Genomic DNA, 15,268 nt, shown 5'->3' on the forward strand with positions numbered 1-15,268 from the left:
ACCATTAACTGTTTCAGAAAAACCTGCAACAGAATGGCTAATACACAGGATAATCACTCTGCCTGTCACAATTTTCAATTTTCAGTACTGTTTGAAACATATACCAGTTTCCGTGTATGAAAGGTTGGGTATGGAATACATAAAGTCAACTTGGGAATTATCATACACACACAGATGTTGGAGTGGGGAATAATAAGTATTTCTTAGTGGTACACAATGTAAAAGCGCACTAAGCGGTACACTTTTATGTCAGGGTATTAATTTACATGGAGCCTTGGATTGTTCTTCGACCAACTTATCCTGTCACCTGCAAGGTTCTCCAGCAGCAGTGATAGATCCATTTTGTGGGAACTTTCTAACGGTCGCTATATAATGTTGAATGATCACAGCTGTTGTGGCATGTTGCCAGGAACAGCATATCTCGTAACTGTGTCAGCCAGGGTCACTTGTTGTATGCAAGTATTGTTTCCTAAAGCTAAGACAAACGGGGAGTCGCCGTTATGGCCTTCACTGAACATCTCTTCTAATCTAATTGATGCTTTAAGCAGAATGAAAGCCATTCTTTTACAAAAAACGGTGCCCTTTACGTCGTCCAAATAGACATATGAACTACAAGTTGCAAGGTCCTCTGCAGAGATACATACCCTTTTATCCACAAACTGCCACGTACATTTCGTAGAAATGTTAGGTCGTATCTTAAACATGTCTGATACCAGTGGTATTGTATATGTATTTAAGACCGTTTTTTCGGGACTGTTAGCACCTTTTGAAGCGGTCCTCAGCATTTTTCCAAACTTCGTGCACTCTGTGCTCTGCGGCCTGCCTCTCATTTTGGGACTCGTAGCAGGAATACTATTCTTGTTCCTTCTCCTCTGATATGGCAAGTCCGGTCAGCAGCGACTCCCAGATTAGCATAGAGAACACTCTCCTGGCAATGAAGTATCGTGAGCGCATGATACAGATTCTGGGCCTGGCTCGTTTAAGAGACCTGAACAACACGTGGTTACTATCATTACAAACAATCTGGCAAGATTGCATCTTACCTGTTCTACGATGCCTGCTATGTGGAGAAGAATGCGTGTTGGACATCTGTCTAACACTCCCATCAGCACTGCCAATGGATGTTGATACCTTGCTTGGTTCAGTAACGACCCATGCATCGTGTTGTCCCCAGTGGCTACCCATCCTGATGACGGCATTCATTGAGATCTCACAGACACAATCTGCTGGCGGTGAGATACGTGGATCGACAGGCACACAGGTACCATCTCCATCTCCAACGACATTGTTAATGCGGCTAACGCTGACGGCGATGCTTCACATTTTTGTGCTATCGGTTTACTTAATGAAGTGGTCCAACTTTCACCTACTGTGGTAGACAATTTCTTTGCCAGTGGAATAATATATCCTATTGATTTGACGTAGGACCTAGGTCGACTGGGTCTCTATCGAATATGTTAGACATAATTGTTAGTGCCAGCTAGCACAGAGGTCACTAGAAACTTTCTTGAATACACAAGAAGGGATTCGTTTCTGACAAACGCATAAACATGACAACTTTGTTTCCCCAAGAATAAAACTGATCTTCAGATTCGTGGAAACAATAGATAGATATTTTACTCAGTCAATCGTGCATGCTTCATTTCATCAGAGGTGCAGAGAAATAGAGAGACGGGCGTTTTCAATAAAAGGGTTTATTGAACAATCTTCTTTCTCATGCAAGTAAAGTGAACTGCTACAATCGTAATACTGGTTGCAAAGTATAATGCGTACAGTAAGAAGAGTATTATGAAATAATACTGTAAAAGCATTGTATGGTTTCTAAACCATAGATAAATACATACATAAATAACAAAGGCTAAAACGTATTTAACTGGTGCTTCTAAAATACGCCTACCCAATGTACCTAACCTAAGCCTAGTATGAGGGAAGAAGTAAGTGAGGTGTAGCATAGGTTTAGTTTTCTTTGCCAAGAATCTAACCAAGATTTCTCTTAGGGTCTAATCAGTTCCGCACCTTGGTTTTAGAATGAAGGAGTTCTGGTATCTCTGTCTCAGGACTCGATTTCCCAACACCCCACGAGGGGAGCTTGGAAACACCATAGCTGGATTCTCAGCGAGAGAAAGGACAGCTTCTCGATCAGTGTGTCAGCTGGAGGGTCGGCTTCCTTCGGCACTTGCTGTAGCGAGTTGCATCGGGCAAGTAGATAGTCGAGCTGCTCCGAACCACCATATATATGTAGGGGACAGCTGCAAAAAGACGTGTTTAGTCACACACATGAACAATCTTCTTCTATTTCATCCAAAGAAACAGAATTGGCAATAAAATCACAAACTGAATTTTTTTTCTTCAAAACTGTCCCACCTTTTAAACAGTGTGAGGTTTATTTTTATTTTACCCAAAAAGATGTTCATTGTTTGTTGAAGTGCACAATTTTATTTATACCTTGTATTATCAGTTTTGTGGATGACTCACTGTACAGCTCCACGACTGGACTTTTTCAGTCTAAGGGGTCCATTAGGATGGCGGGCGGACTTCGCCCGCCCGCCACCCCAACGGAGATCGGGACCGCCCGCCTAAAGGGCGGGGGTCCCGACATTGGTATTAGGGTGCGCCCGCCACAGTGGCGGGCGCATTGCTCAATTTAACATTGTGGCGGGCGGTGCTCACTGCACCGCCCGCCACAATGTTCAAAACAAATGCACTTATTTGCATAATTGAAGCTGCAGGCACCGCGCGGTTCTTGCCGCTGCGATTATGCAAATGCAGGGGGGTACCACAGGTACCCCCCCTATGTGCCACCCCCCTTTGGCCGTCACTCTGGGGGCCCACAGGGGCCCCCCAGAGTGAACACCGCATGCCTTTCCGTGGCGGCATTGCTGCTACGGAAAAGCATTGAAAAATGCCAATGCTAATATGGCTGGCGGTGTCTGATAGACACCGCCACCATGTTATCCCTTTTCCGCCCCGGCCGCAAGGCGACCGGGGCGGAAAACAGGCGGGCGGTGTTTCCCACCGCTGCGGTCCCCTCCGCCATTGTAATATGGCGGGGGGGAATGCAGGGAAGGATGTCGGGCGGATTGCCTCCGCCAGGGTGGCGGTGGCCACCGCTACCCTGGCGGAGGCAATCCGCCCGACATCCTAATGGGCCCCTAAGTGTTCGGATGTGAGTTTTTAAAGCAATTAAATGTGGCGCATGTCCCACGGTTGCTATGCTGTCATTTTAAACTGCCCTCCTTTATCAGGTATTTAAAAGATTGCACACATTTCAAGTTGCCATAGATCAGAGTATATTTTTGCCGTCACTTCTAAATTTATTCATGCAAAACTGCAAATGCTAGAATTCAAATTAAAAAAAAGAATGTAATATGTTTATAGAACTAAGGGGTATAATATCAAGCACGTCGTTACCATTAACATTAACATTATCGCCGCTTTAGCAGCAGAAAACTGCTGCTAAAGCGGCGATAATGGGCTTGATAATACGCCGTAGAGAATTCCCATAGAAGCCAATGTTCACACCAGAACATGGGCTTCTATGGGAATTCATAAGGGCGTATTATCAAGCCTATTCTCTGAGCTTTAGTGGCGATTTTCTGCTGCTAAAGCGGCAATAATGTTAACGCCATTTCTTGATAATATGCCCCTAAGTGAGATCTATGTACAAATCTAGATAATGAGCTAGAGATACAATTCTCTGTTCCACAACGATCCTTAGGAATGAGGATGTCGTTTTTATAAAAATGTATACTTTCAGCACTTTTTGAAAACTATCCATATATGAATAAAACTATGAAAAATATTGTGCAAAATACCCCCACTGTCATTTCTAAGCACCTTTCTGTTACTCAATTCAAGGGTACTCAATTTATGGACCTCTGAAGGATGGGTTGGACTTGCCTGGATTTTAAATTTGTGGCCTGTAAATCACATTAGATGTTAACAGTGAGCATTAACTCACTGAACTAACTGCCCACTGGAATGTGATGTTTTTACTGGGAAGAAGGGCTATGACTAGTCACTATGACTAGTGTGTTTCACAATTGTTTTTCTAGGTGTTCAAATGCCGATTTGTATTGAGAGAGAAAATATAGAAGAATTGCAAACTGTACTACTGCAATTCGAAGAGGCTCATCCAATGAGAACATGCATTCACGATTTGTACCAAAGACGACAGCTGAGTATGGATGCTTGGATTCAATGAGAAACTAGAGATGATAGTAATAGGTAAGGAGAGATAGTGATGGTGGGTGATGGAAAAGAGTATGTCAGGGGAGGGGTGCTATGACACATAAAGTTAGAGTAACTGAGAGAATGTGAAGGAAAGGTAAACATAGTTTCAGGAAGAGTCAGAGAGACAGGGTGAACGAGTGACTGGAAGTACTAAAAGCAATAGAAAGTGACAGAAGAGAGAGTGGCAGGGAGTAATGATAGGGGAAGAGAGTTAATGACAGATAATCATGGGAAAATAGGGGAAATAAGAATGGAAATTCGTGCAGAGATTTTAACTGAGAATAAACTGACAATAAGATAGAGACAAATAGAGTGTAAAGGAGATCGTAACATAGAGAAAATGAGGTGCCTCTGGGAAGGGAGAGGCAGTGACGAGCAGAATTGCACTGCACTGTGTCCATCCAAAAAGAAACGAAGAACTCCACTTTAATTCAAATAAATGTTGGTGGGGACAAAAAAGTGAGTAGCATTTGGTCCCTTGTATAAAGTGGTTGCATCAAACATCATTTTGAAATGAGCCCTTTCAGATCTTCAGCTGACTCTGGATGAGTGGCAGGTAAACATCTGGGAGGATTAACCAGCTGAGTCACTTGATAATTTGAGTTTTAAAAGCACTGTAAGCATATTAACCTACTTTTGTCTTTTTTCAGGGGAGCCAGAGAGCAACGTGCCAGTGAAAACAGCAGCTGCCACATTCCTTAACAAGCATTTACAATGCAATGGTTTTGCCTTTGTTAAAGTTAGAGCTATTGGCATTGCCCTTGACATTATTTTTATTTATGGTTTTTTTTAAAAACATAAATAAATGGCATTGTCATTTACAATGCAACTAGCTTTATCTCTCGCAAATGACACACGCAAACACCCACAGAGAGCCCCCCCACACACACACAGAGCCCCCCCACACAAACACACACACAGAGCCCCCCCACACACACACACACACAGAGCCCCCCACACACACACCCACACAGAGCCCCTCACACACAGCCACACAGAGCCCTCCACACACACCCACACAGAGCCCCCCCACACACTGCGACCCCCCCCACACACTGCAAGCCCTACACACTGCGAGCCCCCCCACACACTGCGACCCCCATTTCAATAGATGTGTGATGCTTACCTGGTACTAAATTGGTGCCTGCATGGCTGAAAGGTTGAAATGGTGTAGGAGGCAAGGGGACAAATGTGAGCATGGAGAGAAAGGAGTATAAGTTTGAGATTAGTGACTGGGTGAAAATAAAATCAGGAAGGACACAGGGTGGTCTTTCCAAATTAGATGGTCTATTTCAGGTAGAAAATGTCAGTAGGTTCTTTGTGTTCTTGAGGGGGGATAGGTCCAACCGGCACCATAATCGGACGTTTATTGTTTATACCCATTCACAACAGGCAACTAGGCAGGATGGCCGTCTCAGAGCCCAATCAGCAGTGAAGCAACAAGGTCCCTAAACCTCCGTAAAAGCATGTGTAACACTGAGGGGCCCTCCTCAACACACACAGGGCTTGATAGAACTTAATTAGTTCCATACTGACAATTATTGCCAGACCAAAAATGTGTTTAAAACAGTAACATACACACTTGATATCTAGGAGAGCTCACCGTGTAGCACTGCAGACCCCAATTTTACCCCCATTTTTGCCTGCACACCCTAAAAACGACCATATACAACATGTATACACTTTACGCGTTTAATAGCAGTTGACTAGGAAGTTCAGAAAGCTTTTTACAAGCGAGTAGTCCGCCTGCTCACGTTTTTTCTGGGTTTTCCGCTGCTCGAGTTCGCATTTTTAACATGAAAAGCAAAAGGAAAAACACAAACAGACTCGATGGGCTACTCAACATATCTAATAATATACAACCGGATATTTGCGTGTCTAAAGTTCAAAAATGGGTTTTGGCAACTTCCAACTGAGCGTTGAAGGGACTGACTGAGAAATGTGTGTCTCCGAGGCAGGGTGACAGTGTAAACAAGCATTTACAATGCAATGGTCTCGGCAATATTAAAGGTAGAGCTATTGGCATTGCTCATGACATTTTTTTGGGGGTGTTTTTAAAAAAAAATCATAAATAAATGGCAGTCATTTACATTGCCCATAGCGTAATCGTTAAATAAATGGCCTTGTCATTTACAATGCCAATAGCTTAATCGCTCGCAAATGCATGACCTATTGCATTTTACACCCACACAGAGCCACACACGCAAAGCCACCCACACACACATAGAGTCACCCACACAATCAGCACTCTGAATCTGCATTCTGCACTCTGCACTCTGAATCTGCACTCTGAATCTGCACTCTGAATCTGCACTCTGAATCTGCATTCTGCACTCTGAATCTGCATTCTGCACTCTGCACTCTGAATCTGCACTCTGAATCTGCATTCTGCACTCGGAATCTGCACTCGGAATGGAATCTGCACTCTGAATCTGCACTCTGAATCTGCACTCTGAATCTGCATTCTGCACTCGGAATGGAATCTGCACTCGGAATGGAATCTGCACTCTGAATCTGCACTCTGAATCTGCATTCTGCACTCGGAATCTGCACTCGGAATGGAATCTGCACTCTGAATCTGCACTCTGAATCTGCATTCTGCACTCGGAATCTGCACTCGGAATGGAATCTGCACTCTGAATCTGCACTCTGAATCTGCACTCTGACTCTGCACTCTGACTCTGCACTCTGAATCTGCACTCTGACTCTGCACTCTGACTCTGCACTCTGACTCTGAATCTGCACTCTGAATCTGCACTCTGAATCTGCACTCTGAACTCTGAATCTGCACTCTGCACTCTGAATCTGCACTCTGAATCTGCACTCTGAATCTGCACTCTGACTCTGAATCTGCACTCTGAATCTGCACTCTGAATCTGCACTCTGAATCTGCACTCTGACTCTGCACTCTGACTCTGCACTCTGACTCTGCACTCTGACTCTGCACTCTGACTCTGCACTCTGACTCTGCACTCTGACTCTGCACTCTGAATCTGCACTCTGAATCTGCACTCTGAATCTGCACTCTGCACTCTGAATCTGCACTCTGAATCTGCACTCTGACTCTGAATCTGCACTCTGACTCTGAATCTGCACTCTGAATCTGCACTCTGACTCTGCACTCTGACTCTGCACTCTGACTCTGCACTCTGACTCTGCACTCTGACTCTGCACTCTGACTCTGCACTCTGACTCTGACTCTGCACTCTGACTCTGCACTCTGACTCTGCACTCTGACTCTGCACTCTGACTCTGCACTCTGACTCTGCACTCTGACTCTGCACTCTGAATCTGCACTCTGCACTCTGAATCTGCACTCTGCACTCTGAATCTGCACTCTGAATCTGCACTCTGCACTCTGACTCTGCACTCTGACTCTGCACTCTGAGTCTGCACTCTGACTCTGCCCTCTGACTCTGCACTCTGACTCTGCACTCTGACTCTGCACTCTGAATCTGCACTCTGAATCTGCACTCTGCACTCTGACTCTGCACTCTGACTCTGCACTCTGACTCTGCACTCTGACTCTGCACTCTGACTCTGCACTCTGAATCCGCACTCTGACTCTGAATCTGCACTCTGAATCTGCACTCCGAACTCTGAATCTGCACTCTGCACTCTGAATCTGCACTCTGACTCTGAATCTGCACTCTGACTCTGCACTCTGACTCTGCACTCTGACTCTGCACTCTGACTCTGCACTCTGACTCTGCACTCTGACTCTGCACTCTGACTCTGCACTCTGAATCCGCACTCTGGAGTAGTGTGGCTCACTGGTTAGAGGCGGCAGGCCTGAGAGCAGAAGTCAGCCTGGGACCAGGGTTCAATTCCCGACGCGGCAGGGTCGTGGACCTTGGTCAGCGGACTCGATAATTCTCGCTTCGGTGCTTACTCTAATCAGGGGTTACACTCGGCAACTCTGGGCATTAGCTTGCCTAATCTCCACAACGGCCCCACCAATTCCGGGGATGCCTGGCTCCACCTTGGGGACTCCCAGCAAGGGACCATCCCACAGGGAAAGCCAGGACGGGTTCCCCAGAGTTATACAGCGCCGGGACGCCCCGTTGCTGGGGCAGCTGTGCGCTTTACAAGTATACTACATTTACATTTACATTTACATTTACATTTACATTTTACTCTGAATCCGCACTCTGAATCCGCACTCTGACTCTGAATCTGCACTCTGCACTCTGAATCTGCACTCTGCACTCTGAATCTGCACTCTGAATCTGCACTCTGCACTCTGAATCTGCACTCTGCACTCTGAATCTGCACTCTGAATCTGCACTCTGCATCTGCACTCTGCATCTGCACTCTGCATCTGCACTCTGCATCTGCATCTGCACTCCGAACTCTGAATCTGCACTCTGAATCTGCACTCTGCACTCTGAATCTGCACTCTGACTCTGAATCTGCACTCTGCACTCTGAATCTGCACTCTGAATCTGCACTCTGACTCTGCACTCTGACTCTGCACTCTGACTCTGCACTCTGACTCTGACTCTGCACTCTGACTCTGCACTCTGAATCCGCACTCTGAATCTGCACTCTGACTCTGAATCTGCACTCTGAATCTGCACTCTGCACTCTGAATCTGCACTCTGAATCTGCACTCTGCACTCTGAATCTGCACTCTGAATCTGCACTCTGAATCTGCACTCTGCATCTGCACTCTGAATCTGCACTCTGCATCTGCACTCTGAATCTGCACTCTGCATCTGCACTCTGAATCTGCACTCTGAACTCTGAATCTGCATTTTGAATCTGCACTCTGCACTCTGAATCTGCACTCTGAATCTGCACTCTGCACTCTGAATCTGCACTCTGACTCTGAATCTGCACTCTGAATCTGCACTCTGACTCTGCACTCTGAATCTGCACTCTGCACCTGCACTCTGCACCTGCACTCTGAATCTGAATCTGCACTCTGACTCTGAATCTGCACTCTGAATCTGCACTCTGAATCTGCACTCTGAATCTGCCCTCTGACTCTGCACTCTGACTCTGCACTCTGAATCTGCACTCTGAATCTGCACTCTGAATCTGAATCTGCACTCTGAATCTGCACTCTGACTCTGAATCTGCACTCTGAATCTGCACTCTGAATCTGAAATCTGACTCTGCACTCTGACTCTGCACTCTGAATCTGCACTCTGAATCTGCACTCTGAATCTGCACTCTGAATCTGCACTCTGAATCTGCACTCTGACTCTGAATCTGCACTCTGCACTCTGAATCTGCCTCTGAATCTGCACTCTGAATCTGCACTCTGACTCTGAATCTGCACTCTGCACTCTGAATCTGCCTCTGCACTCTGAATCTTCTTCGTTACTAAAGTCAACAACGTATAGATGAGTTTAGAAAAGACTGGTTATATTTAAACAAACACATCCCAATAAGTGCGCACGTCGCAGTTTATGAAATTAGAATTTCAATATTCAGTCAAATAAATGCACCAACCTCCATAAGGCGCTATGTGGAGCCATGTTTTCTGGTCTCTAGTAAACAAAGGCATCGTGTTGTGGTCCAACCCTCGGCTTATGTGGAATATTTTATAATTTACCTATTTTTTTATAATGTTACACTCCCGACCTCCATACGGTGCTGTATTAAAAGCCATGTTTTTGGGTTCAGACGAGACGCTCCTGCTCTGGTGTGAAATTATAAATATAAATATTCAGTAATGTCAATTTTCGGTAAAATATAAGCACACCAATCTCGTAAGGCGCTTTAAAAGTATGTGTTTGCTCCTGTATACACACGCATCAGCCAGTTACAAAGGGGCTGATGTCTAACGCTCCGTATCGAAGATTTAGTTATAAGATATATTCAACAATGTAAGTGCGCCACCCTTCACTAGGCGCTATTAAAAGCCATGATTTGTATCTCCTTTTAGAAAGAAGCCTTTGACGTACATACGGGCACATAGCTGCCAAGGTTTCAGATTGCTACGTGTGACATTTTCATAATTTCAGTGCAATTATGAGTGACATTTCAATGACTGAGTGACACTATCGCCGTCACAACTATCAGTGTCACCCGACCATCACTGGCGCAGCCCAAACATAGCTGCCAAGTACTCAGTACACACAAGTAACATTTCTGTTTTCAAGTCAAGTATAAGTGATTTTCACATCTCCTGTGCAATGCCTTCAGTGATACTTTATAAGGCGCAGTGGTTTAAGAAAATGTATGGTACAAAATGATAAAAAAAATTGTATTAAGTGCGTGTAGTACCTGGATTAAATACACCACTCACACCTGGTATGATTTGTGAAGTTGCCCTGCACCCTTTTCTGCCATACCATACCTTCCTGTAACATGTTTTAGTAGCATTTAATAAAATTCAGCAGGTAATCTATACCAAATAACAGCTGTCTTATCTCAGGGTTGGCCTGTTTATACCCTTTTGATCTGTAAGTAGAAATTAATTTTGTTGTAAACAAAATGTTACACTAGTTTGGTATTTCAGTTTTAATTGATACGCATTACCTAAATTAATGACAGCAGTTTTCCGATCTCTGAAGAATTTAGCTGTCATCTGCCATGGCGCGCACTGCACATTTATCCCTGCTCCCTACCAAATTGTTGCTGCTGGCTGACCTCATCCTCGCGCTGGGTTGGGTTGTCTCCCAGGTTCTACAGTACAGACGGCCTTCTGATTTTTGGGATGGGGGATGTCACAAGCCTCGACTGGAACCTTGACAAGTTTGGGCTGGAGGTCACACAAACGCTTGGGCGCTCTGCTGACCGAAAAAGGCCCGGGATCGGGAAAATGAACAAACACTGTGCCAGTTCCTGAAACCATATGTGATTGGAGGGCAAGAGTTGCAAATCGATTCTTCACAACAATCCGAGGTAAGTAATCTGTGGGGGGTTAGGAAGGCATGGGCCCAGCAGGCTGCAAACCAACAACCTCTACCATGACCCTACCCACAACACTGAAAGGGTCGGGTCAGACGGCACAGAAAGTCTGCTGATGGCAGCGCTGCAAAGAAAAACAAAGATGCCGCCCGGCGTCATTCTGCCTATCTGGGGCCAATCTGCGAGGTGTTTGACGCTGCTGGCCATCAAAGGGGAGCCCCTTTGATGGCACACACTTCGCAGGAAAATTGCAGGCAAGGCGCCGCTCATGGATCACTCATGCCTGTAGCGCTGTAGAGAGCAATCCGGGCTCTTCTATAATACCCAGAGTAAACTCGGACAGAGGCAGGCCAGGCGGGGCACGGCAAATCTGTAAAACACGGGCCTCGCCATGTATGATTCAATTCCAGCTCCGATTATTCAGTTTCTTCATTATAAATTAACCGAAAAATAAAATAATTTGACTTACGCAGAATTACATTTATTAAAGTTGAGCAGCAGACTCACGGGGGCGAGTGAGTCACCCGCCTGCAGCGCTGGGGGTCGGCTGAGCCTCAGAGGGTGCAGCTCGGGCTGCCCACGGGATCCGTTATGCCGCCACCGCTGCAACAGATGGAAGCAGCGTGCTCAACTGCACTACCAAAATCCCGCGCGCGCACAGCAGTGGAGCAGCCCAGCCAGTTACTAAATTTAAAATATACAGCCCTCTCGCGCCTGCCTGCCCACCCAATTAAAACGGGTCTCACAATTTGCCACTCACAATGACTCCTCTTCTGACGTCAGTCCTCTTGGTGTTACATTGTAGCACAGGAGCAGATGAACCATTCCCATAGCCTGCCGTAGAAGCAAACATCGCGCTACGCGCTACTACTGCAGATTTCAATATTGGTGCATTATAGGCACTTTGGCTTTACAGCTGAGAGTAATGGGGTCCTCTAGAATTTAAATATATCATAATATAAGCACGTAAACGGCCAGAGGCGGTGTACAAATATGCCCGGCTCCTTATACACAAGCCTCGAATTACCCCGACGATTAACACAGGCAGCCCACTACAATTTACTCTCTCGTCAGCATTTCGCCATACAGTTGAAATTGTGGGAAACCGAGACGCAGAAAGTCCCCGACGAGAAGGAGAAGCCATCCATTGCCCCCGCTGAACTCGAGAGGCGAGGCGCCGCAACCCTGCAAGCCAAGTCACTTGCAGGACTCGGGTAGAAAAGAAAATTAAGCGCGAGATTACCTATCATTTCGGAGCCATTTCTTCCACTCAACAGGATCATTATATGAAGAAATTGCGGCACAAAGCAACTCAGCAGAAACATTTTGACAAAAGCTCCGGCACGCTGAAACCACCGCAGAATCCCAATAGCCTGGGGGCAATGAAAGCAAATGACCTGAAAGGAACAATTCCTCGTGTTTGCCCACAGAGTAAAGCCAGATTCGGGGGCGTTCCCGGCTTTCGGCTGACGTCGCGTGACGTCGGCAAAAGCCAAAGAATCTCGGGAACGCCCCCGAATCTGGTCTGGCATTGACGGACAGGCCCCTCGTCCAATGGCTAGGCTCCATTTATGGAGCCAGCCAATGAATGACGAGGGCCGACCCAAAGCCACACTACAGTTCTCATCAGGTTTTCGCCTGCGCGAAAAAGATGCGCAGAGCGCATCTTTTCGCCAGGCAAAACCTAAAAACCCAGCTTCTCCCCCCCCCCCCGCCTGCTTGGTTTTGATGCTATTGTGGAAGAAAGCCAATTGCTAAGTGACTCTGACAGAGATTCGAGAAGGCGGAAGATAACACACGTCGCCCTTTTCTTTGCTTTATTTTTAAACTGAATCCACTGGGCTGCTAGAGCTGCGTCAAGGCCCAGAGAGGCAATCCCGAGCAGAAAGGCACAAGGAAATTGCTGAGGTCTGCAAAACACCATCCGCGCCTCCTCTGTCCTTGCCCAGATGATGTATTCCTCCAGCTTTCCTGAACAAGATATATTGTGGTGATAAAAAGAACTTAAGCCCCTGGGAAGCCTCATCAGGAGGCAGCGCTGCAACCGAGTACATTATTGTCGCTAGATCCATCTTGAACGGAGGCTAACAAGAGCTGCTAGGAAAAACACTCTCAACTGATAACACTAGTTCTCCATTGTGGCCATTATCTACAGGTCTGTACAGCCAGGGCACGCTCATAACACTCCTGGTACGGAAAGGATCCTCCCACCAATATTTCTAATACTATTTCTGTCCTTTGGCATCATTAGCTGGTATTTTGGAAAAGCCCCTCTGACGCATATATGTCTAGAAATGACCCTATCCTGTAGCTTGGTCCTTTTTCAGTTCCATTTTGGAGTAGAACCAGAATATCTCAGCTTCTAAAGTGAAATTAGGCACAGGCGGGAAGAAGATGGCCAAAATAGTAGAGTCCCAGGGGACTGAGCAGGCAAGTGTCCCAGGTGAGCCAATTCTGCAAGTGACATTTGTGGTATCCTGACTTGGAAATTCTAGACGATCCAATGTTTATGGAGTACAAATCAGTATCCATCCGAAGGTACACAGGGACTCAGTGAAGAACAGGTCCCTCAGTAGGAGTTTGAAGAAAGATCAGCCTCTACTCTACAGTCAGTTCTATCTGTGCCATACTGTTCATCGTCACTCACAGGTGATATCAAGCGGTGTCACAATATTCCACATCCCTGGGCTACTCAAGTCGCTGCAACGGAGCATTAGGCAGAACGAGATGTTATCCGAGTCTCAGTCAATAAGCGCAGTTAACTGACACTGAAGAACCAACAACCAGGCAACCTAACATCAAGGCAACCTCTGGACACCAATTGAACTAGACAAAGCATTTAATACCGGGCATGATTTTGTTTACACAAAATGAATTCACACACGTGTCGAGTATGACTAAAGTAAATGTATCTTCTGCAAGTTAATAATGTTTTATGCGATGGAAAATCAAGCATATCATTCTTCCACAAGCCAAGATTGTGGTCCAACTTAATCCAATCAAGTAGAATGCTCTGCCTTGAATTGGCATCATAACAACTAATAGACTTATTTAGGCTTTCACCAGCGGGGCATCCACTGAAGAGCTATCGCTTTTAAACAGTAGGAAGGTGCACTCTATTGAGGACCGGCTTTCCGGTGCCTGAATTATGCAGGAAAATGTAAAAAATGTAATTTCCCAAACAAGCAGTAAAAAAATATCTCTGTGTTTTAGTTTTTCTGATGCAAATCCTCACAACGTGGGTTTTTCAGAAAAAAAAACATTTTGAGGATTTGTTTCTGAAAAACAGAAAAACATGACGAGCGGATCTCTATGACACGGTCATCCATCCACCATTCATTTTTGACAACAGCACTCCCATCGTGCCAGAAGGAAAACTTTTAACAAAAATTCCCGTCATAGTGGCAGGGAACTCGTGAAGGAGCCAATGGGTGTTTGCAGGAACAGGGAGGTGGGGATTCTATCATCTCAGCAGCTAAATTTGCCTCTAAGGTCCAGATTTTATATTTCACATATGGGCACTACATCGGGAAGGCAGAGGATATTACCTCCGCCATTCGAATGGTACTCTGGCCGTCAAAATGTAGACACGACCGCCTGACCAGCTGTGATCTCTGAACGTTCAAAGGAACCCTGTCACTGCTGTCAAGGTACAAAAAGTTTGGAGGATAGCCGTCCATAAAACTTTTGGGGGCATATTATCAAGGGCTGACGATACAATTATCGCCGATATAGCGTCCGTTTTCGGGCGAGAAGCAGCCATAATTTTATCGCATTATTTACAAGGACACGCTAGCGCGTGTTTCAATGACTTAGCACACGTGTATGGCACGCCTCGCATCGCATGGTTAATGAGATGCAAAGGAGGCGCTCCTCACAAAACATCATGGAATAATATCGCTAATGGGGCATCATGATATTTACAACGAGGCCCCGTCCGGCGAAGCGATAATCATATTCGTGCTAACTGAGCATTAACGCTGCTTTCTAACGTCTGCAAAAATCATGACTTATGTATACATTACATGGGGGTGGATTATGGTGATACGACCACAGGGTCGTATCAGTAAGGTTATAGCCGTTTTTCATGCAACATCGCTGGTTTATCAGCGATGTTGGCTCATTTCCCCCCGCTATCGCTGGAATATTTACCGCCATTGCGCTATGCGTT

This window comes from Lissotriton helveticus, chromosome 3_1, assembly GCF_964261635.1.
Source record: "Lissotriton helveticus chromosome 3_1, aLisHel1.1, whole genome shotgun sequence".
NCBI lineage: Eukaryota > Metazoa > Chordata > Amphibia > Caudata > Salamandridae > Lissotriton > Lissotriton helveticus.